This window comes from Pan paniscus, chromosome 1 (genome assembly GCF_029289425.2).
Source record: "Pan paniscus chromosome 1, NHGRI_mPanPan1-v2.0_pri, whole genome shotgun sequence".
Lineage (NCBI taxonomy): Eukaryota > Metazoa > Chordata > Mammalia > Primates > Hominidae > Pan > Pan paniscus.
This window is the reverse complement of record NC_073249.2, coordinates 200,937,415-200,963,342: the sequence shown is the minus strand read 5'-3', so window position 1 is coordinate 200,963,342 and position 25,928 is coordinate 200,937,415. Positions and strand designations below refer to the sequence as shown.

The following is a 25,928-nucleotide window of genomic DNA, read 5'->3' as shown; positions in this document are numbered from 1 at the left end:
AAAGTACATTCTCAAGGGTGGGGAGAATTACAAAGAAACTTCTTAAGGGTGGGTGACATTATAAAGAACCTTCTTAAGGGTGGGGGAGATTACAAAGTACATTGATCAGTTAGGGTGGGGCAGAAACAAATCACAATGGTGGAATGTCATCAGTTAAGGCTATTTTCACTTCTGTGGATCTTCAGTTGCTTCAGGCCATCTTGATATATACGTGCAGGTCACTGGGGATATGATGGCTTAGCTTGGGCTCAGAGGCCTGACATTCCTGTCCTCCACTGTAAGAGTTACCCGAAGCTCGGCGTCCATGATGGCCCAGGGGGCTTCTGAGGCGATCGGGCTGTGTCAGTCTTCAGTCGCTAAGCTGAGAAGATCCGATTTAAAATCGGTGAGATATTCCTTGGGCTGGTTGGTCTGTTCATAAATTTGGAAAGGAGAGCTTTATTTCTCATAAAGATTTGCAGCCTATAGGGTGGCCATTCTTACAGGCTGGGAAATGTAGCCTCTGGTCAGAAGCTCTCATGTAACACTTTAAATAGGTAACACATTCACATGGTTTAAAAATAAAGTATAAGAAGCCCTCCTTATCTTCCAAGTTCTCTACCAACCACTCCCCCACCATAATCTCTGTTAATCAGTTTCCTGTGTATCCAGGAGTTTCTTCATGTGTACACAAGCAAACTTGTAGGTATGCATTCATATCCCCTCTCTTTTTACACACGATAGCCTCCTGTAACTGTTCTTTGCTTAGCAGTTTTCACTTAACAATCCATGTCAGGGTCTGGGTGTGGTAGCTCACACCTGTAATCCCAGCACTTTGGGAGGCCAGGGCAGAAGAATCACCTGAGGCTTAGAGTTTGAGACCACCCTGGGCTACATAGCAAGAACCTGTCTCTACAAATAAATGAAAAAATACAAATAAATAAATAAAATTAGCTGGGCATGGTGGCACGGGCCTGTAGTCCTAGCTAAGGTGGGAGGACCACCTGCAGTGAGCCATGATCACGCCACTGTTCCCCAGCCTGGGTGACAGAATGAGACCCTGTCTCTTTGTTTTTTGAGTCAGAGTCTTACTCTGTAACCCAAGCTGAAGGAGACAGGATCTCGCTCTGTCACCCAGGCTGGAGTGCAGCGGCACAATCTCAACTCATTACAACCTCCGCCTCCTGGGTTCAAGGGATTCTCCTGCCTCAGCCTCCTGAGTAACTGGGATTACAGGCACATGCCACCACGCCTGGCTAATTTTTTGTATTTTTAGTAGAGATGGGTTTTCACCATGTTGGCCAGGCTGGCTTTGAACTACTGACCTCAAGTGATCCACCCGCCTTGACTTCCCAAAGTGCTGGGATTACAGATGTGAGCCACCACACCTGGCCAGAGACGCTGTCTCTTAAACAAACAAACAAAAACCACGTCAGGGGTCTTTTCCCTGTTCATACATCAAGGATTTCTTTGATCTGGTGTCCATGGTATGAATATTCCAAGATGCAGTTAACCAGTGGGATATCCGTGGCTCTTTAGGTTATTCCCAGTTATTCAGAATAGCTCACCATGCTGTAATGAATGACCTAGTTCATATGGCATTTCCTATGGGTGTGAGTATATCTGCAAGACATATTCCTAGAAATGGTATTTCAGGGCTAAAAGGCAAGCACATTTGTAATTTGGATGGTGCCAAATTGCCTTCCACGTTGTACCAATTCAACACTCACCATGTGGCACTTTAATTCATTATCTCAACTCATTCAAAAATGATTTGCAAGGCTTTGTCCCTAGAAATTTCAGGCATTAGAGAAAAGGAGGGGGAGGAGCCAAAATCCCAAGAAAGACATGGCTGTCAATTCTGTCTATATTAATAACTCCTATAAATATTTGACTAGCAACAGGCTGATCTCAGAACAGCTCTGGTGCCTGCACTGTGGCACCCGTCTCAGTCCTGTGACTCACACGGCTGCAGTGAGATTGGAAGTGCACTTCCATTGGAAGAGACTGGACTGCACTGAGATTGGAAGTGCGCTGTGAGACTGGAAGCTTTCTGAAGGCAGGGTCTTTCTCATTGCTGTATCTCACTCCCCTCCCAATGTGCCTGGCACAGATCTTATTTATTTAATTAATTCTAAGATGTATTTTTTCCCCCACGTTTTTTATCTTTGAAATCAGTTGGTCCTCATAGTCAATAAATAGCATGTTATAATTATTGGCAGCATTTTATCTTTTTTGTTGTTTTGAGACAGGTTCTCACTTTGTCACCCTGGTTGGAGTGCAGTGGTGTGAACATGACTCACTGCAGCTTCAACCTCTCAGGCTCAAGTGATCCTCCTGCCTCAGCCTCCTGAGTAGCTGGGACAACAGGTATGTGTCACCATGCCTGGCTAATTTTAAATTATTTTTTAGAGATGGGGTCTCACCACTTTGCCCAGGCTGGTCTTGAACTCCTGGTCTTAAGTGATCCTCCTGCCTTGGCCTCCCAAGGTGGTGGGGTTACAGGCATGAGCCAGTCCAGGCACACCTGGCCTAGACTGGAATCTTTTCAATGTTAATAGCTCACATAGAATGCTTACCACACAGCAGCCACTGGTCTAAACACTCCACATGTACTAACTCACTTAATTCTCGTGACAGTCTTATGAGGTATTATTAGCTTAATTGCAAAGATGAGGCAATGAAGGTGACCAACTCTCCTGGTTTACCAGGGACTGAAGGGTTTTTCCAGGACTGGAGACTTTTAGTGCTAAAACAGGGAAAGTTCCAGGCAAGCCCAGATGAGTTGGTCATTCTAAATAAAGGAACTGATTCAGAATGCCTTTTTTAGAGGGGAAAATAATAATAAAATAAAGGAAACTGAGGCATGGAAAGATAGTAGCTTTTTAAAGTTTGTTTTTGTTTTTGTTTTAGACAGAGTTTCGCTCTTGTTGGTCAGGCTGGAGTGCAATGGCGCAATCTCGGCTCACCGCAACCTCCACCTCCCGGGTTCAAGCGATTCTCCTGCCTCAGCCTCCCGAGTAGCTGGGATTACAGGCATGCACTACCATGCCCGGCTAATTTTGTATTTTTAATAGAGACGTTTCTCCATGTTGGTTTCTCTATGTTGGTCAGGCTGGTCTTGAACTCCTGACCTTAGGTGATCCACCTGCCTCGGCCTCCCAAAGTGCTGGGATTACAGGCATGAGCCACCGTACCCGGCCCCTTTTTTAGATATGTCAGATGGGGTCCTTGTCCTAGGCCCTACTCTTTAGAGGGCTGCACCCTAATCCTCCTCCAGCTGTGTCCCTCCTCACAGTTCCCTGGGTCCAAAGAGATATGCCCGCCTGGAGCCTGTGCACCCCTTCTAGACCACCCTCTCAATACCCAGGACTCCAGAATTCCCTGCCAAAATGGCCCAAGTCCATTTTCAGCATCTGTGCCAACCCTTTCCCTGGTTCCATCCTCCCAAGGGCAAACTTCCTGCCAGTGAGTGCACCCCTGTGCTTAGAGCTGGCTGTTTGCAAGGGGTGTGAACAGAGGCTGAGCATGTGGGCTGGGGAATGCACACAGGAATGAGAAGAGAAGGGAGCTGGCTCTGCTACATTCTCACATGGAACTCCAGGGAATCCAAGAATTCTCAACTCAAAACCTGGCTTTCTAGGTTGTTATGGAGGTATATTTGTCAAGGTAGGAGGATAGAACATATATTTTTAAAAAATAGTTTGTTAGCTTGATTTATAACTCTTAAATACTTAGCCATATGGTATGTGGGCTTCCCTTCTATACTCCTGCCCTGGGTCTGGCAAACATTAGCAGCAGGTTTGCAGCAAGCTTAGATCACTTGTTCAACTAGGCCACACAGAAGCGGCAGAGCTTTTGTAGTCTGGCCCTGACTCTATGCTTTCAGCTATCACTCTGAACTGTTTTATCAGGCTACCCCTATTATTTTACAAATAGGGGAGAAAAGACCACAGAACTCTAGACATTTGCCCAATGTCACATGGCTAGTTCGTGTCATGTCAGGGGGAATTTGAATCCTGTCCTTTATATGATGCAGCAGGTACTGCTCAGTTACTATTTGTATGAGTGTGGGCACGTGACTTCCCCTTTTGGGGCCTGTGTTCCATCATCTGTGAAATGGGAAGAACACCCCTACCTCATAGAGCTGCCAGGACTAAATAAAATAATATATGTAAAGTCCCTAGCATTGTGTCTATACACAATAAACCCTCAGTAAGTGACAGCTAAGGTATTAGCTATCAAGGACAGCTCTGATCATGCCATTTTCTGCTTGAAAACATTCGACAAATTCAACTTTGGGACACATGATATGAGAAAAGCAAAAATTTCTGAAACCTAAAAAAAAAAAAAAAAGACTCCCTTTCTTGGCTTAGAGGCCAAGGATTCCTGGCACAGCAGCTATAACCCTCCATGAAGTCATTGCAGGTCTTTATCTCCATGAGGACCTCCAGGTCAGTCTTCCTCAAGGACCTCCCCCTCCTTTTCCCTGAGATTCTTTAATTCTTGATGCATTTGAAAATCTGTCTTCTTGGGCCGGTGGCGGTGGCTCACGCCTGTAATCTCAGCACTTTGGGAGGCCGAGGCGGGCGGATCACGAGGTCAGGAGATCGAGACCATCCTGGCTAACACGGTGAAACCCCGTCTCTACTAAAAATACAAAAAATTAGCCAGGTGTGGGGGCGGGCGCCCGTAGTTCCAGCTACTCCGGAGGCTGAGGCAGGAGAATGGCGTGAACCCGGGAGCTGGAGCTTGCAGTGCACCGAGATCACGCCACTGCACTCCAGCCTGGGTGACAGAGCAAGACTCTGTCTAAAAAAAAAAAAAAGATAATCTGTCTTCTCGGATGGATCGTTATAGAGAAGCACAACTAAGATGAACGGAAGAGCTCTGCGATCACTGGACTTAGCCAACAATAGAATGGACTGGGGCCTATTCATGAATGAGATTCTTGTTATGAGACATGTGCCGACAAAGTCAAACATCAGAAATGTTGAATCGGGATTCTTGCATTAGAAGAGAGGTGGACTAAATGACCTCTCTTCCTGCTTTAAGGTCCTTTTTTAATGAGATGGGGAAAGGCTCATTATATTGCGCTAAATAGAACAAACAAAGCCTACCCAATTGCACAATATGAGTTCGACTAGGAACAAAATACAATGAAGAAAATGCACCAAAATATTAGTTCTGGAAAGAAAATAACAATTGAGTTTGCTTTCCTTCTTTATACTATTCTGGATTTTCCAAACTTCTTAAAATGAACTTGTATTACTTGTATGAATGACAAAAATTATATATATATTTTTTCTTTTTGAGGCAGAGTTTTGCTCTTGTTGCCCAAGCTAGAGTGCAATGGCATGATCTCGGCTCACTGCAACTTCTGCCTCCCAGGTTCAAGCCATTCTCCTGCCTCAGCCTCCGAAGTAGCTGGGATCACAGGTGCACGCCACTACGCCCGGCTAATTTTTTGTATTTTTAGTAGAAACGGGGTCTCACCATGTTGGCCAGGCTGGTCTCGAACTCCTGACCTCAGGTGATCCACCGGCCTCGGCCTCCCAAAGTGCTGGGATTACAGGCGTGAGCCGCTGTGCCTTGCCCCAACAATTATATTTTAAAAATAGAAGAGACTTTTGTCCTCCTTGCCCATCTTATGTCCTGTGTCTCTGAAACCTCTATATTCACTCTCACTCCTCCCACTCCCCCACCAAGTTTCAGCTTTATTGGACTGTTGGCAGCTCTCTGAAAGGTTACATGCCTATATGTCCCATTGTTTTGCTGACACCAACTGCCTTAGTTCAGGCTGTTGTAACAGAACAACATTGACTGGGTGGCTTAACCAACAAACATTTATATCTCACAGTCCTGGAGGCTGGGAAGTCCAAGTTCAAGGTGCCAGCAGATCTGATGGCTGGTGAGGGCTCTTTTCCTGGTTTGCAGAAAGACAGCTTCTTGTTGAGATGGCTGAGAGCACAAAGAGATTCCGTGTCTCCTCTTTTTATACGGGCACTAATCCCATTCATGAGGGCTCTAGCCTCATGACCTAATTACCTCCCAAAGGCTCTACCTCCAAATACCATTAGAGTGGGCCATAGGCTTCAACATATGAATGTGGGAGAGAACACAACATTCAGTCTACAGTACCAGCCCTCATAAGGCCTTAAGTCCCTTGGCTTCTGTCTATATTGAAATTCTCTCCACCTTCAAGGTCTTGACTAACCTCTCTGTCCCTCACCACTATGCTGCTGTTGCAGCTATCCATATACATGTCTGTCCCTCTCACTAGTGAGTAAACTCCTTCAGGGCAGGATCCTATGTGATTCTGTCTTGCCATCCCTGAAGTGCCACAGACAATCTGTGAGTGTTGAATCATTTGGCCAGTGTCTTTTTGGCCACCAAACAACACTTAGGGCTTAAGGTCAGATGGCATATCTGAGTGTATAATCTGCAGTCTAGTCCCTTGTAAATTCAAAAAGACTATTCCAGTGACATCTCTTTCTTTCTTTCTTTTTTTTTTTTTTGAGACGGAGTCTCATTTTGTCACCCAGGCTGGAGTGCAGTGGCACCATCTCAGCTCACTGCAAACTCCGCCTCCTGGGTTCAAGTGATTTTCCTGCCTCAGCCTCCTGAGTAGCTGGGATTACAGGTGCGCACCACCACACCTGGCTAATTTTTGTATTTTTAATAGAGACGGAGTTTCACCATGTTGGTCAGGCTGGTCTCAAACTCCTGACCTCGTGATCCGCCTGCCTCGGCCTCCCAAAGTGCTGAGATTACAGGTGTGAGCCACCGCACCTGGTCTCTTTCTTTTTTTTTAAAAAAAAAAAAATTATTTTATTTGTTTTTAAACTTCAATTGAAATCAACCATTTTCGATTTCCAGAGGGTTGCAAAGATGGTACACAGAGTTCCCATATGCCCTTCAGCCAGCTTCATTTGGTGTTAACATCTTACATAATCATGGTACATTTATCCAAACTAACAGATTAACATTGGTACAATACTATTAACTGAATGGCTGAATTTAATTGGATTCTCCATTTTTCCACTGGGGTCCCTTTTTGTGTTACAGGATCTAATCCAGGATACCACCTTGCACATAGCATCTTGCCTCCTTAGCCAGTGACATTTATTTTAATGAGGAGGCCAGGGCTCGGCTCTTGTCCGCTGCTGGGCTTCTGGTGCTTCCTATGGGAAGATTGACGCTTCCTCCCACATGAGGCTAAAATGATTTTCATTTTAGATCTACTCTGTTTCTTGAATGGGCTCTTGTGGGCCTAGAAACAAGGGGGAATTACTAGTTTAATTCACTAAATTTCTGGGCCATTCCGTAGCCCATTTTTCCATGCCTTGGCACGGAGCTTGATCCCAGTCACTTAAAAAGCTTCCAAGCGGTTGGCATCTATCAGCAATCTTAGCAATTCAGTGAGAACAGAGGTTACAGCTGTCACAGGAAGTGGAAACGAAGGCTGCTGATATCACACCCATTCTGATACGGATGAAAGTCTACACGTTGTAGAAGTCAAGCTGGGAAGCTGGGGGTGGCTGGGGTGTCAGGTGGCAAAGGGTGGGATGCTGTGCAAGAGAAAATACAGGAGGGAAAGAAAAGCAGATGTGTCATTCATTGGAACTCCATTGTTTTTTTTTTTTTTTGAGATGGAGTCTCACTCTCTCACCCAGGCTGGAATGCAGTGGTGCGATCTTGGTTCACTGCAACCTTAGCCTCCTGGGTTCAAGCGATTTCCCTGCCTCAGCTATCAGAGTGGCTGGGATTAAAGGCACACGCCACCATACCCAGCTAATTTTTCTATTTTTATTAGAGACAGGGTTTCACCACGTTGGCTAGGGTGGTCTCAAACTCCTGACCTTAAGTGATTCGCCTGCCTCAGCTTCCCAAACTGCTGGAATTACAGGCGTGAACCACCACCGCAGCCTGGAACCCCTTTGATTGTAGACCTTGGGGGCTTATTGCTCTTAGATACCAAGACCTCTTTCAACTAATCCCGTGCATGGATGAGAAAGCAGTACTGCCCTGGGGTGGATGCAGGCCCCATCACTCTACTGGATTACCAGGCAGCCTCCCAATTGGTCCTCAGTCTGCCCCTCCCACATAGGCGCTCATAACCCAAATCCCTACGGAGGGGTCAGGAGAAGAGGCGGCACCAGAGGGGACAGAGCAGGCAGCACACTGGAGAGTGCAGGTCCCACCCAAGCAGGAGGACAAGCATGTTCTGCTGATACCTTAAAAAAAAAAAAATTGGCTTGGCGCGGTGGCTCACACCAGTAATCCCAGCACTTTGGGAGGCCGAGGCGGGCGGATCATGAGGTCAGGAGATCGAGACCATCCTGGCTAACGTGGTGAAACCCCGTCTCTACTAAAAATACAAAAAAAATTAGCCGGGCATGGTGGCCAGGTGCCTGTAGTCCCAGCTACTCAGGAGCCTGAGGCAGGAGAATGGCGTGAACCCGGGAGGTGGAGCTTGCAGTGAGCCGAGATCGCGCCACTGCCCTCCAGCCTGGGCAACACAGCAAGACTCCGTCTCGGAAAAAAAAAAAGAAAAAAAAAATTTTCCAGCTGGGCATGGTGGCTCACGCCTGTAATCCCAACACTTTGGGAGGCCAAGACGGGCAGATCACTTGAGCCCAGGAGTTCCAGATCAGCCTGGCCAATATGGCGAAACCCCATCTCTACTAAAAATACTGGCCGTGGTGGCTCACACCTGTAGTCCCAGCAACTCGGGAGGCTGAAGCAGGAGAATGCTTGAACCTGGGAGGTGGAGGCTGCAGTGATCCAAGATTGCGCCACTTTACTCTAGCCTGGGCGACAGAGAGAGACTCTGTATAAAAAAAAAAAAAAATCCTACTTTTATTTCAGGAGGTACATGTGCAGATTTCTTAAATGGATATAATGTGTGATGCTGAGGTTTGGGATACCAATGATCTTGCCACCCAGATGGTGAGCATAGATTACCCAACAGTTAGTTTTTCAAGTCTGTTTTCTTCATTACCATAGAACAGTGCCTGACAAATACTAGGCTCTCAATACATATTTGGTATATGAACCAGCCAAGTGCATTATGGGCTCAGAGCACAGTGGTTAAGAGTGTGGGCTCTGGAGTCAGGGTCTCTGAGTTCACATCCTGATTCTGCCTCTTACCTTGCGCAGAGTTTTTAGGATGAGTACCAGAAAACTCAGCCCAGGGAAGAATTTGTTGCTTTTGATGCCGATTGTCCATTCATTCAACAGAAGGTTACTGATGAACCATGAGGTGTCATGTCTTGTACTAGGCCCTGGGAGCACAGGAAGAAAGAAGGCATGTCCCTGGCCTCAAGAGCTCATAGTAAGTAGACAAGCAGCTCAGAGCACTGACGGGGCGCAGGGGAGCAGAGGCTAACCCAGGCAGCGGAGGGGAAACAGGGAAGGCCTCCTAGAGAAAGGGGTGGCTGAGCTGATGAGGCCTGAAGGAAGCTTGCAGGCAAAGAGGAACGGGGAGAGGGTGCCAGGAGGAGGAAACAGCACAGCCAAATGCCTGGAAGAAGCCAGCCTAGAGCAGTAGCTGAACTGCAAGTAGTTTGCCCTGTCCCTCCAGCAGGTTTCAAGTTGAGGGATGTTAACCCTGGATTTGAGACAGGGGAGGGGATCTGGGGCAGCAGCACCAAGGCCATTCCTTGTGAGGTAGGAGGCAGGACTCAACACTGAATGAGATTCGAGACTGGCTGATGTGCCTACCAGTGCCATGACAGTTTACCCATTCCCTAGCAACAACCTGGAAGTTACCACATTTTTCTAGAAATTTCTGGATAACCGGCCAGGCGCGGTGACTCACACCTGTAATCCCAGCACTTTGGGAGGCTGAGGCAGGCAGATCACGAGGTCAGGAGTTCGAGACCAGCCTGGCCAGCATGATGAAACCCCATCTCTACTAAAAATACACAAATTAGCCAGGCATGATGGCACACACCTGTAATCCCAGCACCTCTGGAGGTTGAGGCAGGAGAATCACTTAAACCCGGGAGGTGGAGGTTGCAGTGAGCCGAGATTGTACCACTGTACTCCAGCCTGGGCGACAGAGTGAGACTGTGTCTCAAATAAAAACAAATTTCTGAATAACCTGCCCCTTAATTTGCATGTAATTAAAAGTGGATATAAATGAAACTGCAGAACTGCCCCTGAGCTGCTAGACTCCACTCTCTCCTCAGTGGGAACAGTCACGGAGCTGTAACACTGCTGCCTCAATAAAGCTGTTTTCTTCTACCACTAGTTCACCCTTGAATTCTTTGCTGGTGGAAGCCAAGAACTTTCCCCAGTGGAGCGCCAATGTTGAGGCTCCCCTGCCCTGCAAAATGTGTAAGCCCTTTGGGGTAGGGCGGGGAGCTAGGACTTTAAGGATGACCATCTAGAATCACAACATTGCAGGTTCTTTGAGCTGAGGGACCTGATGGGTCACACAGTCACTCTTGAATCCCTTCCCTGCATGTTGAAAAACTAAAAACCCAAAAAGTACAAAGAAGAAAATAACAATTATTCATATTTCCTATCACCTGGAATTAACCACTGTTTACATTTTGACATACTTGTCTCCAGTATTTCATGAACATGCAGCTTAAAATTCCTTAAGTAATATATTAATGTACTGCCATTTTTATTTTATTTATTTATTTATTTATTGAGACAGAGTCTCGCTGCGTCACCCAGGCTGGATGGCAGTGGCGCGATCTCAGCTCACTGCAACCCCTGCCTCCTGGGTTCAAGCGATTATCTTGCCTCAGCCTCCCGAGTGACTGGGACTACAGGCGCCACCACGCCCGGCTAATTTTTGTATTTTTAGTAGAGACGGGGTTTCACTGTGTTGGCCAGGTTGGTCTTGAACGCCTGACCTCGTGATCTGCCTGCCTCGGCCTCCCAAAGTGCTGGGATTACAGGGGTGAGTCACTGCACCCGGCTGTCATTTTTAAAAATAAAATTAGAATATTACAAAGAAAGCTGAAGTTGCCTCTCACCTCCACTTGCTATCCCAACTCCCCGCTCCTCTCTCCAGAGACAGCCACTCAGCTGAATTAGGAGTGAACTGGAACTGAACTGAAAAGAACTGAATTGAAAAGAATTTTTCAGTTATTTTTTTTAAAATGCTTTTATGTTCTGTTTGAATGTAATCACAGAAAATCCACAGTTCTGCTTAACATGTTACAAAAATTGTATTATATTGTATGCATTGTTGTGCAACTTTCTACTTTTACTTAATATATTTTAGAGCCCTATCCATTTCCTGCATGCATAGATCTGGCTTATTCCTTCTGTGATGCAGTGACCCGTTATGTAGATAGACCCCATTGTATTCATTCATTCCCTATGGACAGCCCTTGAGCTCTTTTCAGTGGTTTGTTATTAGATATGGTCCCGCAAGAGACAGCCTTCCTGAGTACGTGTGCAAATATTTTTCTAGGGTGGAGACCAAGACATAGGATTATCTGGCACAGGTCATGAATATTTCCAGTTTAAAGACAAATCCAGAGAATGCATTTCCCCATAACCTCACCAATATTTGCCATTGTCTAATTTTATTCCTTCCTTGCATTTTTGTAGCTGAAAAGACCGAGGCCTGAGGCTGGGTCACAGAGTGGGTTAGGTTCAGGGTCAAGACTAGACCCCACATCGCTTGGGGAAAGGAAAGGCCACGGTGTGAGGGGGAGTTGGCGGGGAGGGAATGGCTGAAATTAAACATGGTGATTATCCCACCATCAGTGGAAGTTATCCAGCAGCAGTGGAAATGACTGCGAATCCTCCCAGAAAATGGCTTCGCTGCGCTCCACGGATCTGCTCTCCCACCCCACCTGCGGCTTGCACAGCGACACACAAGCGTTGTGATTGGCTCTTCCTTAGCTGAGACAAGGGTGGGGACCGAAATGGCGTCTCTAACAGCTGATTTTTCAGGGCAGCAGCTCTGTGCTAGGAGAAGAGAAGGCCGGGCTCACTGGCGGTGCGCAGCCCGCGAGGGCCAATCCGCATCCGGGCGGAGGTGCAAGCCCGACCGCAGTACTGACACGTGCCGCGACGTCCCCTCCCGGCCGCTCGCGGGGACCTGGGAGCGGGTGGGGTCTCTGGCTGGCGGGGAGCCAGGGCTGCGGGAAACCGCACGAGGTCGCGTTCGCGAGTGGCGGAGAAGCCCAGACCCCCGGGCGCACGCGGCCGCGCCCACCCAGGTCGCTGGGAGGTGCCCGCCCGGGAGGCGCCGCGGCCAGTGCCTGCCGTTAGCTTCAGGAAGAACTAGGATTGAGTAACAGACGAGTAGGGATGGAAGCACTTGGCACTCCGGGTCTCGGAGCAGGCTGGGGACGCCCGCGGCAGGAACCTGGTCCTCCACTCCGGGTGCGGACCAAAGTTTGCTAAGGCTTCCCCGAAGTGGATTCAGTGACTCGGGAGAGGACCCAGCCCCTAGGCCCCATCCCTGGTTAAGGGCCAGTCTTGGTCTGGGTGTTTCTCTCCGGGAGCTGGTCGCAGGTTTCCGTTTTCCTCTTCAAGGAAGGAAAGACCAGCGAGAGAATTCGAGGGAAAGAACAAAAGCCGCCGGCACCGCCCAGCCCAATTTTTGGAGCCTGGGAGGCTGGCTCCCTTCCTCTGACCGCTGGGATGACTCGGAGGGCTGGCGCTTTTTCCTTCACCACCATTTCTTCCCAGCGACCACCTTTTGAGCCCTTGCTGTGTGCCAAGCACTTCACTGAGTGTCATATCTCACTTCCTCCCCACGACAATTGTAAGACATGACAGGCTTGGAAAGGAGAAGTCATTTGCCAAGGTCACGCGTGGAAAAAACGAGGGCTAGGAAATTCTCTCAGATCCTGGGTTTTAAATATTTTTGTATTAGAAAGGGTCTAAAAGTTAAATATTTGCAAACCTTTGCTAATCTTTCACAGATCCTTTTGAAATAATGACTATTGAGAGTAAACCCTGCAGACATCTCCATACCGTTTTGTGTTTGTGTGTGTGTGTGTGTGTGTGTGTTTTAACTTGTCAGCCAGGCAGGTCCGTGGGAGGAGGGAGCAGCGTGCGAATGAGAGTGTAAACAGGTAACGAACACTTTTCTGGAAAGCAGTCGTGCCATTTCTATCGAGAGCTTTAAAAACTGTGCATATCCTCTACTCGGGAAATGGCCACCCTCTGTGGAGATAGCAATAGTTTTCCACATGTAAAATCCCTGGGACCCAGCAATTCCTTTTAAGGGAATCCATTGTAGAGATGGGTGTGCTTGCACATATACAAAATGTCATACACACGTAAGGACGTTCAAGACTGCACTGTTTCAGGAGCGAAGGATGAAAAACAACCCAAAAATGTATCAATAGAATTGATTAATTTAATCCGGCACTTCCATTTAAAGGAATTCTATGCAATATTTTAAGAAAATAAGGCAGTTCTCTATTTTATGTATAGAGCAATCATCAAGGAATATTAAGCAAAAAGAGGAAAGTGCAAAAGTATCTGATGTGCTACTGTTTCTATATGAAAAAGGAATCTATATTTTAAAAAATATATATTTAAATATATAGATTCCCCCACAAGAAATATACACATGAAGAAAACAGGCAACCACATTGCCATTAAGAAGAAAAACCTAAATATCACACTAGCCTTTAAGTGAAAAAAAAAAAAAGAAAGAAAAAAGCAAAAAAAAGAAGGAATCACTGCTAAACGACCAAGCAGGAGAACTATTATTCTTATTGTGTAATCTTTAGTACCTTTGGAATTGTGTGCCATGTTTACGTAACAATTCAAAATTCAACTTAAAAAAATAAATTCCCTGCCTCTAGACCCAGTACTTCTCCTTTTTGGAATCTAGCTTAAGGAAATTAATGGATTTCAGACAAAGATTTATGCAAGAAGATATTCACCGAGGTGTTATCGTACAGGAAAAAGATGTAGGCACCTTAAAAGCCCAACAACAGAGGAACAGATAAGAAAATTATGGTATGTACATGTACTGCCTACCATGAAATCATAAAAAGAATGTTTATAAAAAATTTTATTGACATGGGAAAATGCTTATAACATTAAGTAATGAAGTCCTAGATAGAAAATTGTGTATGCAAGCTGGGCATGGTGGCTCACGCCTACAGTCTCAGTACTTGGGAGGCTGAGGCAGGGGGATCACTTGAGGCCAGGAGTTTTGAGACCAGCCTGGGTGATATAGGGAGACCCAGTCTCTGACCACTGTAACAGGAGCAGGCATAAAAAAATAATGGAAGAAAACATGCCAAAAAGTAAACAATTGTGGTTGCTGGACAGAGACACTGTGAGTAATATTTCCCCCCCTTCTGTAGCTTTCTTTCTTTTTTTTTTTTTTTTCTTCTTTTTTGAGACAGAGTCTTGCTCTGTCGCCAGGCTGGAGTGCAGTGGCACGATCTAGGCTCACTGCAACCTCCACCTCCCGGTTTCAAGCAATTCTCCTGCCTCAGCCTCCCGAGTAGCTGGGATTACAGGGCATGCCACTACGCTCAGCTAATTTTTGTATTTTTAGTAGAGACGGGGTTTCACCATGTTGGCCAGGATGGTCTCGATCTCTTGACCTTGTGATCTGCCTGCCTCGGCCTCCCAAAGTGCTGGTATTATAGGTGTGAGCCACTGTGCCTGGCCCCTCTGTAGATTTCTGTAGTTTTCAATTTTTTTTTGTAATGGGCCTCTGTGGCTAAGATTTTTTTTAACTTAAAAATAAATCCCCACAGTATTTAGGAAAATTAAAGATAATTTTCCTTATTAATTAAATATGGGGTTTCACCATGTTGCACAGACTGGCGTACAGCTCTTTATGCAGGTTTTATTTCTAGAAGTAGAATTGATGGGTTAACATCAATTCTACAAAAAATACAAAAATTACAACCCCATCTCTACAAAAAAATACAAAAATTACCCAGATGTAGTGGCACGTGCCTGTAGTCCCAGCTATTCAAGGGGCTGAGGCAGGAGATCACTTGAGCCCAGGAAGTTGAGGCTGCAGTGAGCCGAGATTGCACCACTGCACTCCAGCCTGAGTGACAGCGCCAAACCCTACCTCTTAAGAAAAAAAAAAAAAGCTGTACAGATGTTCAAAGTGTAACTATTAACAAAAGATTGTAAAAAACTTGTGTCTATTGGAGGAGATTACTTAAATAAGTTACAGAACATCCAAAATGTAGAATATTAAGCAGCAGTTAGAGAGAATGGGGTAGGTCTATTACTGTGGAAAATTCTAAGAATTATTATGGTAGGAAAAGCAACTTGCAGAGCCATATGGATGTTATGATTGCATTTATGCTAAAGAAAGAAAACCTGAAAGTGTGTGTTTGTGTTTGTACATAAATGTATGAAGGACATTAAACTGTTAATAATAGCTATCCAGGCTGGGTGCAGTGGCTCACACCTGTAATCCCAGCACTTTGGGAGGCTGAGGTGGGTGGATCACTTGAGCCAGGAGTTCAAGACCAGCCTGGGTAACATGGTGAAACCCCATCTCTAAAAAAAAAAATACAAAAAATTAGCTGGGTGTTGTGATTCATGCCTATAGTCCCAGCAACTTGGAAGGTTGAGGTGGGAGAATCACTTGAATCCAGGAGGTCAAGGCTGCAGTGAGCCATGATCGCCCCACTGCACTCCAGCCTGGGTGACACAGGGAGACCCCAGCTCAAAAACAAACAAACAAACAAAATAGCTGTCTGATGAAGGGAATAGACTAAAAGGAGACTTTTACTATTTGCTCTATATTTATCTGTAGTGTTTGCATCTTTGTAGAAATGTGTTCATATCATTTGTGTAATTTTAAAGTAATAGTAATATAGGGGGGAAAGTGTAAGAATAGAGGAAGATCTGAAAAGATACACAACAAAATTATCAGTGGTTTCCACCAGGGGAGAGGGATTGGGGCTTGAGGTGATGGGTCATTTTCTCCATTTCCTTTATATTCTTTGGCATTGACTTTTTTCTTTCATAATGCCCACACATGAACTACCTTCATAATTAAAACAGCAACATCAAAAGCCCAGGCTGGTTGGTAGCAGCCTCTGCTTTTCTCCAGTCCTCTCCTGTCTCTCCACACTAGCTCTCTGTTCTCTTATGTAAGGATCCTACTCACATCCAAAGCCCAGAAACTCAAAGCCCTAGATAATACCAGCCTCGTTTTTCCTTTTACCAAAGAGGATGAAACTGAGATGCTGAGACACAACCTCCGGGCTGCGAAAGTGTACTCAGGTGACCTGGATCCTAAGCCCCTCCTCTCCCACCTTCAATTTCCAGAGATAACCCCTAAGAGAGGGAGAGCCAAGGGCTGTTTCCACCAGGCTAGGGAGGTCAGGACTTGGAGGGCGGCCAGCCAGGCAGCATGGCCGGTGAAGCCACAAATTAATGTTATCAATGTAGCATCAAATGAGGGAACAACAAACCCCATCATTTGCTGAGTTCCCTCTGGGCTCCGCTTCAAGCTCCCTTCCTAGACAATGGCTGGTCACAGACCCACGCAGACGCTGCCAGGTTTTCCAGAGAGACAGCGACAGAGCACTGGGCCAAATTGGCCTCTGGTGGCCAGCACACTGGGATTCACCTCTAATGACTTATACCCTCCAAGGAGGCAGCCTGGGAACCCTCCCAGGGCCCAGGAGCAGTGCGCTGGAAGATCTTTCGCTCTGAAGCAGGAGGCAACTGTGGTGTAGTAGGGGTAGGGCACTGGCTTGGAAGCAGGAAACTGGGGTTTCAGGATCCAGTACTGCCACCATCTTGTTTTGTGACCCTGGCAACTCACCAGATCCTGTGAGTCTGGGAGTCAGGGGGTCAGGGGGGTGGGGGGCAAACAGGGACCTCAGTTTCTGGGGGAGAAAGGGTGGTGTCAAGCCCCCTCCCCCATCATGGCTGTTTCAGAATCCTAGATGTTGGTGGAGCTGCTGTTTCCTCTTCCCCAGCAGCTGCTGCCTGCCTGTCTCCATGGCAACCAGGCCAAAAGACTAATTTGCCAGGGTCCAGGCTCTGGAGCTTACCTTGTAGCTGGGTTTTCAACTAGTCTTTCGGGAAGTCAGGCCATTCCCACTCCCTAGAGCCTCTGACAGCATCCCCTAGCCATTGCATGGGAGCAGCAGGTCCTGGGCCAGCCAGAAAGAACACTCCATTTATCCCTTAGAAACCTTATCCACTCAGGAAGAGAACAAACAGCCTCATACCCAGTGGCCTTGTCATCACTGGTGATTTGTGTTTCAAAGACCCCTGTCCCTCTCCGTAACTGCTCTGGGCTGCTAAGTAGGGATTTGTAAGAGCAGATGGCTTAGGGAATCAGTCACATGCAACGAAGTCCCCAGTCTTACCCCTTTCCATTTCCTCAGGCTTCTCCCTGCTGTCCGCTGGCCTATGGCTGGGTCCAGAAGTCCTGCTGTGGCTTGTCTGGTTCTAACCAGACCAAAACAAAAAAATCTTAGGTGAGTGCAGAGACAAATGCATGTAGTCCCAGCGACTCGGGAAGCTGAGTTGGGAGGATCGCGTGAGCCCAGGAGTTCCAGGCTGCCATGCATCACCATCACACCTGTGAATAGCCACTACGCTCCAGCCTAGGCAACATAGGCAAAAAAAAAAAATCACAAAAATCACCTTTCTTAGAAGGTCATCAAGGGTCTGGCAGGCAGAGTCTCACAGATTTTTTCCTTGGACCTGGTGTAATTTGCCTAACTGTATTGGCTTCCCCCAGGGCCACTGCAAATTGAACAGCTATCTTTTTCTATGTGTGCTCTGATACCCCCGTTATAACATTCTGGAGGACAGGGATTATGTGGCCTGTCCATTCTCAGGACATGGCCCACTGCCTTGTACACAGTACATGGGTTCATGAACATGTCAACAGCACAGAAGCACATTTATGCACCAACCAAAAAATTTGACTGGAGTCAGGAGGGAGACCTGTTCTAGGCCTGGCCCTGCAGTGAACTTGCCGTACAGGTTTGAGCAAGTCTACTGCCTTTTCTGGGCCTTCCTATCCCACTCTGTGAAGTGAGTAAACGGGACCGTGATCTCTAAAGGGTTCTCCTCAGCCATCTCTCCAAGAGAGAAATCTACAGAGCTCTCCGTAGGAGGAACCAGGTCAAGATCCGGAGTTCTCTTCATATAAGGTTGTAGTGCATTATGATTAAAACTAGTCCTGCTTGGACCTGGGACAGGTGGCCTGGTATATGCTGGACCCAGTGGAAACCAACTCCTGCCATGGTGGCTAGGCTGAAGCCCTGCCTGATGGGGAGAGTTACACCAGTCAGCAGCAAACCAATGCAACTGGACCCTTCTGCTCTCAGGAACCACCAATAACCAACACCAGGTGCTCACAGAGAAGGTGGGACCCTGGAACTCGGGTCAAAACCTGGACTGCACTGTACTGAGTTGGAAGCCTAAGGTCCCAGCACACGTCCAGCTAGCAGCTGAGATCATTTCCCAAAAATCTTGCTTCCCGTGGGGCCTCACAGCAAAGCTCTATCGCTGAGTTCATTTACGTGGGCTTCTTCCTTGCAGCCCGGAGAGGCAAACCAGTACACACAGATGTACACACCTAAACATGTCCCAAAAAGAACTCCAGGATGACCAGCAGCCTCCGTTCCCACAATAAGAAATAGCCATCATGGCCGGGCACAGTGGCTCACGCTTGTAATCCCAGCACTTTGGGAGTCCGAGGCAGGCAGATCACTTGAGATCGGGAGTTCAAGACCAGCCTGGCCAACTAAAAATACAAAAATTATCCAGGCGTGGTGGTGGGCACCTGTAATCCCAGCTACTTGGAAGGCTGAGGCAGGATAATTGCTTGAACCCAGGAGGCAGAGGTTGCAGTGAGCTAAGATTGTGCCACTGCACCCCATCCTGGGTGACAGAGCGACTCTCTCAAAAAAAAGAAGAAAGGAAAGAAGGAAAGAAGGAAGGAAGGAAGGAAGGAAGGGTCATCAAACTTCCTTCAAGTAGCCTGTGCCCCAGCTGCGCTAAATGACTCACAAGGCCGTTGTGCCTGATGTTTCCTCTGCCCTTTCCCTCCTCCCTCCCCTTTCCGTCAGCCCCCTACTCATCCTCCTCTTGTGGGGTCTTCTCTGGCTCCAACTGTTGCTCACTGCCCCCCAACCCCACATTCCACAGCATCTGTGGACACCTCAATGCAGGGCTCCCTGGCTGTGGTCACCTCTTTAAAAGGCCTCACACCAGCTGGGTGCAGTGGCTTATGCCTGCAGTCCCAACACTTCGGGAGGCCAAGGTGGGAAGATCGCTGAGGCCAGGAGCTCAGGACAAGCCTGGGCAACAGAGTGAGACCCTGTTTCTATAAGATATTTAAAAATTAGTTGGATGCAGTGGTGCGAGCCTGCATTCTTCCTAGCTACTCAGAGGCTGAGGTGGGAGGATTGCTTGAGCCCTGAGCCCAGGAGTTTGAGACCAATCTCAGCAACACAGGGAGACCCCATCTCTACAAAAAACTAAAAAAAAAAAAAAAAAGAAAAAATTAGCCAAGTGTGGTGGTAGACACCCATGGTCCCGGCTGATCGGCAAACTGGGGTGAGAGGATCACTTAAGCCTGGAAGGTCAAGGCTGCAGTGAGTTATGATTGCGCCACTGCGATCCAGCCTGGGTGACAGAGGGAGACCCTGTCTCAAAACAAAACAAAACAAAAATAAAAGGCCTCCCATCTATGTGTCATAATTATTGGTTTGAATCTGTCTCTCCTCCCTTTGAATTCCTCAAAGCTTGGGGACTTCCTTGCGTCCCCACTACCTAATGCAGAGTCTGGCGCAGGGAATGTATTCAACATTTTTTTAGCATTGCGTGAATGAATGAAAGAAATGAAAGAAGCAACCTGAGGGCCACCAGCTCTCATTTTTGTATAAAGATGTTCAGAATCATGCCTTGGGTTTATATTGTACTTTTGACATTCTCAAGCTGTTTCTGATATTGCTTGTTTCATTTGATTCACATCATGACCAGAAGGTAGGCAGGGAAGGGAACATGACTCCCTATAGCTGACAAGGACCCCAGACACAGGTACAGTGACCTGCTCAAGGTCACAGGAGAGATGGCAGCAGTTGGTGGAGCATTCCTACCTCTTTATCTGACGCTGGGGCCCCCTTCACTGCTGATATGGTTGGCTGTGTCCCCACCCAAATCTCAGCTTGAATTGTAGTTCCCATAATTCTCACGTGTTTTGGGAGGGCCTGGGTGGAGATAATTGAACCATGGGGGCAGTTCCCCCATACTGTTCTCATGGTAGTGAATAAGTCTCATGAGATCTGATGGTTTTAGAAGGGGAGACCCCTCTCGCTTGGCTCTCATTTTCTTTCTTGTTCTCTGCCACGTAAGATACGTCTTTCACCTTCCACCATGATTGTGAGGCCTCCCCAGCCACATGGAACTATGAGTCCATTAAACCTCTTTTACTTTATAAATTACCCAGTCTCGGGTATGTCTTTATCAGCAGCTTGAGAATGGACTAATTCAACTGCCTTCCTGATGCTCCTGTAAACCTCCCATATAAAAATTGTATCAGGAAAAGGAAAGAAGCTTTGTCTCCAAGGATCCGTTGACCCACTTGGGGGAACCACTCCTTCTTAGCAAAAATCCAAACCTACACCCCCAAGGAAGGAAGGAAGCATCTGTAACAGTGGATGCACTGGTCTCAGAGCCAGCAAACTGAGATCTGGTCTTAAGATTTCTACTTTCTAATCATTTGATCTTGGATAGTTTGCTTACTTTCTCTGAGCCTCAGTTTCCTGAGAAGTGACAAGTGCCTGCTTCGCAGGGCTGACGGGACTCTATGCCCTGTAAAGTATCATATGCATGTGAGGGGAAAGACAAAAATGACATGGCACACACAAAGCAGGTTATCCGATCCAGGCTAGGATGTGCCCTAGATGGAGCCCAGTGTGCAGAGATCACTGGCACAGTCACGGGGCAGGCTGCCCTCTGTCACACTCTTCCACTTCTCCTTCCACTGCCCTATGTCCTACTAAGGGAGAGCAGGGTAGACAGTTTCACTTCCACCTGCAAGAAGGCATTTTCCTAAATTATTTGACAGCATAAAAATGATCTGGGCCGGGCACCAGCCTGGCCAACATGGTGAAACCCCATCTCTACTAAAAATACAAAAATTAGCTGGGCATGATGGCGGGTGCCTATAATCCCAGCTACTGGGGAGGTTGAGGCAGAATTGCTTGAACACAGGAGGTGGAGGTTGCAGTGAGCCGAGATCACGCTACTGCACTCCAGCCTGGGCAACAGAGCAAGACTCCGTCTCTGGGGAAAAAAAAATGATCTGCTTACTGGTAGCTTATAGATCCCCCAGGCTCTGACCAGCCTCCCCACATTACCCTGTGGCCATTTTGCTACTTAGTTTTCCCTCCATGGGACAGGTGGGGGGCACATAACCCATAGCACTGACCCTGCCTATCTTTATCTTTATCCCTCAGGGCCTGAGGGACAATTACTTGTCTGAAGGCCCCAGAAAAAGCCACACTCCCCTCTTCAGTTACTCATCATCAAATCTTATAAGGCTTTGAGGAGGATAAAATGAAATCACTGGCTGCGGTGACAATTTACGCCCTCTCTCTGGAAATGGCCAGCTGCTATACCACAGTTATTTTTTATTATGTTCCCATTATTTAAGGTCATGAGTTCAGTCTCTGTTCTTACACAGTTAACTTTATCCAGAGGTGGGAAGATCTATTCCAAAACTGTAGACAGACGGTGCCACTCCTTCTAGCCAGCGCCACTCCTTCTAGCCAGCACCACTCCCAAAGTACTGTGTAGTAAATGTTTGCTCGCCTGTCCTATCCATAAGCCAATAAACTCCTCGAAGGTGAGGAATCTGCCTTATTCATATAAGCACTTCCTGTAACAGGCATAATGCTGGCATACTGTGGACATTCAATAATTAGAGCTACTGTGTACTGCACAGTGTGCTAAGCATGTTTTATATATCATCTTGTTTATATATCATCCTTACAATAATGCTGCCGAGTGGAAATACTATTATTATTCCTATTTTACAGATAAGGAAACTGAGACTCAGAAAGTCAAAGTAACTTGTCCAGGGTAACATGGCTAGGAAGTAGCAGAATCAGGATTGGATAGAGACTGACTAGCTTCAGAATCTTTTTTCTTACCGTTTCTTATAGCTGGCTCAGTGCCATCCACCTCCACTGCTGGAAACCAAAACTCCTTTGCTTTGGCTGGGCACGGTGGCTCATGCCTGTAATCCCAGCACTCTGGGAGGCCGAGGCGGGCAGATTGCCTGAGGTCAGGAGTTCAAGACCAGCATGGCCAACATGGTGAAACCCTGTTTCTACTAAAAAATACAAAAATTAGCCAGGCATGGTGGCGGGCACCTGTAATCCCAGCTACTTGGAAGGCTGAGGCAGGAGAACCGCTTGAAACCGGGAGGCAGAGGTTGCAGTGAGCTGAGATCGTGCTACTGCACTGTAGCCTGGGCAACGGAGTGAGACTTCGTCTCAAAAAAGAAAAAAAAATCCTTTGCTTCCCAGTGCCATTTCCGAATGGCTCCAGCGGAGAGGCAGAGCCAGCTCTGATTCTCTGTCCTGTATTCCTGACCTTCTCTGAGGCTCATACCCTTTCTGTTTTCCCAGTTAACCTCAGTTATTCTCCTGTTTTCCCAACAGCAGAATAAAGCATTTATTTTTTTTCCCTAGTGCCTTTCCTTACACTTGATGTCTGCAATAGTGGGTGGCAAGGATTTCTTATCACGTGCACAGAGGCTAACTGAAAAGGAAAAATTCATAATGATTAAAATAATGAAGCAGTTGAGGGACACCTCAGGCTCCAGCCTGTCCTCAGGGGAGCCTCACATCCTAATCTGGACTGCGCCACTGGCTCCGTCCCCAGCGGGGCTCATTTGCCTGTCTGTAAAATGATGATAATAATGCTGACCTTTCTCATGGGAAGAAGAGGGAGAGGAGATACGTGGAAGGAGTTAAGGCTTTGGACAGGAGAAGATTAGAGATGAAAAGCACGAGTTTCAGGCTGGTTTCTGAGCATGACATCATTCCTTTCAGGAGTCGAGTCTCTTTTAATTCATGTTTGTGAAGCTGCTTTTTGGAGTTCCTTGAATTCCCCATTTTGCTAATTTTCCACATCCTATAATAAGAGTCAAAGAAGGGGAGACTGAAGTCCAGAGGTTGCTGAGATTCAAGGATTCAAGCCTTTGCCAGGAGACACGAGGGACCCAAAGGCTCACAAAGCCTCCCTAGCCCTCACCAAGCAATGAAGAGTGGGGAAAATAAAAGCGGAAATTGTGGTGACAGCCTGGAAGGTGGCTTCGGCTAGCTCGTGGGTAGGAGAACGCCCTGTTGGAAGACAAACAGGTCACAGGGAGGGAGGCTCACTAGGAGCTTGGGAGGGGTCTTTTGTCACCTGACTATCCCTCCAGGTCCAGGCATGGACTGCTAAAGCAAACACTGTCGACTGAGGACGTGTGGGCTCGGCGCAGATAAAAATTGTATTTAGCAGAAGAGAGAAAAATGTATTCAACTCTCAGTTATGATTTAGACGCAGCCGTGGGCAGCATAGCAATGAGCTCCTTATTTTAAGCAAGCGGCAGAGAGATGAAAATAGATCAAGTGTGTTGAATCAAGCCAGGTTTTTGCAATCAGTGAACTAGATTTAAGACCACACCTTCATCAGGCAGGGAGTAGAGAGAACTATGAGGAGTCTTTCTTAAAAATGAAAACCCTCTGTTTTCAGAGAGGGGTGTTCACACTGCCGCAGAGTGAATTCCATCTAAATCATGGCTACAGAAGTTCAGATTTTATCTTGGGGCTGGACTCAGGAAGGGAAGGAGAGCTCCAGTCCCTCCCCTTGGGCCTGTGGATCCAAGTAAGACCCTTCAAGAACACAGGAACCCTGGACTGGTTGGGCCCTCATGATTATCTAGCAAAAGCTATGACAATGGTTCCCATTTATATATTTCACACACACACACACATATATAATTTCATTCAGACCTTACAATACCATTTTTTTTTTTAAATACAGAGTTGTTCTGTCACCCAGGCTGGAGTGCAATGGCATGATCTCGGCTCACTGCAACCTCTGCCTCCCCGGTTCAAGTGATCCTCCTGTCTCAGCCTCCCGAGTAGCTGGGATTACAGGCGCATGCCACCACGCCCAGCTAATTTTTGTATTTTTAGTAGAGACGGGGTTTTGCCACAGCCAGGCTGGTCTCAAACTCCTGACCTCGTGATCCGCCTGCCTCCCAAAGTGCTAGGATTACAGGCGTGAGCCACCATGCCTGGCAGAACCTGCGGATTTTCTAAGGGATCATTGCGTTGCTTTTTGTCGAAGGCGGCATGCATTTCTGTCAGCTTTCCAACAGAAAATCAGGAGAGAGGTTCTTCAACATTCACTTATTCACTGAATATTCATTTATTCGTCTATTTGCTTATTGTCTGTTTTCGTCCCCTAGAACCCAGGCTCCATGAGGGTAAATATTTTTTACCGGTATCCCTGGTGCCTAGAAGAATGTCTGGAAAATTAATGAATATTCAGTGAATAAGTGAATGTTGAATAGCCTCTCGCCTGATTTTCTGTTGGGAAGCTGACGGAAATGCACGCCGCTTTTGATAAACAGCAACACAATGATCGTGTAGAAAACCTGCAGGTTCTAGATTCTGATACAGTGAAAGAGAGTAAACAGGCAGCAGGGCTGCTTTTTGGAAGAAAGGGCATTTATAGGAGAAGATGGCATCCAAGCTGCCAAAGTCAGTGAGATGCAGGCACAAGGTGCCAGTTCACAGGTTAGTCTGAGTGCATACACAGACCTGTGAGCAAGAAGAGAAAGCAGGTAACTAGAGATGCTGGCACAGACAGCGGAGTTTAGCTTCTGGGAGGCAGCAACAAAGCCATTCCACAGTTCTCTTTGGCATGGGTTCTGTGCTTGCCACCAGTAATTTTTTTTCTTCATGTAGGAAGATAAAAGGGAAATAAGACTCTCCTTAGTACAAACATCGACTATACCAGAGAACAGATTTACAAGTCACTTTATTTATTCATTCATTTATTTTTGAGGCAGGGTCTCACTCTGTTGCCCAGGCTGGAGTGCAGTGGCATGATTACAGTGCAGTACAGCCTCCACCTCGCAGGCTCAAGCTATCCTCCCACCTCAGCCTCCCAAGTAGCTGGGACTACAGGCATGGCACCACCCCCGGCTTTTTAAAATTTTTTGTAGAGACAGGATTTACCATGTTGCCCAGGCTTGTCTCAAACTCCTGAGCTCAAGCGATCCTCCTGCCTCACCCTCTTAAAGTTCTGGGATTATAGACGTGAGCCACCGTGCCAGGCCCAAAGCCACTTTAAAGCAGTATTCTTTAACTTGTCCAAACTGGTAACTTGGGGCAAGATTCTTGACCTCAGTGGGGATTAAATGAGGTAATTAATGCATGCAGTATAATGCCTGGAACTTGGGGCTCACACGATGTTCACTATTAAATTGAGACCCTTTTCTGAAAATATAGTAAACAGTATGAACTGTCTCTCCAGAAAATACACATTTGATCATACATTCAAAATTTTGCATACAATATCAGAAGAAAAGAGCCCTGCAGAGGTCTATTGAACTAGGGGTTAAGAACAAGTGCTGGGCCGGACACGGTGGCTCCTGCCTGTAATCCCAGCACTTTGGGAGGCCAAGGCATGCTGTGGATCACTTGAGGTCAGGAGGTCAAGACCAGCCTGGCCAACATGGAGAGACCCCCGTCTCTACAAAAATACAAAAATTAGCCAGGCGTGGTGGCACGTACCTGTAATCCCAGCTACTCAGGAGGCTGAGGCAGGAGAATCGCTGAACCTGGGAGGCAGAGGTTGCAGTGAGCCAAGATCATGCTACCGCACTCCAGCCTGGGCGACAGAGCGAGACTCCATCTCAAAAACAAGAAAAACAAGTGTCGTGAGACAGACCAGTTTCCAGGCCAACAAGATTGATC

At 47.0% G+C, this 25,928-nt stretch overlaps 1 long non-coding RNA gene across 2 annotated transcripts; it reads right to left on the bottom strand.

Moving 5' to 3' along the window:
* Positions 1-215: 215 nt before the first annotated feature.
* On the bottom strand, positions 216-22,683 carry LOC129394751 (uncharacterized). Of its 2 annotated transcripts, none has more exons than XR_008622113.2 (3): positions 22,098-22,683; positions 10,977-11,065; positions 216-7,550 (listed from the first exon to the last, which is right to left on the bottom strand). It is a non-coding gene; the product is annotated as an uncharacterized LOC129394751 (long non-coding RNA). The 2 variants fall into 2 exon arrangements; XR_008622114.2 differs by lacking the exon at positions 22,098-22,683 and adding an exon at positions 17,292-18,881.
* Positions 22,684-25,928: the final 3,245 nt, after the last annotated feature.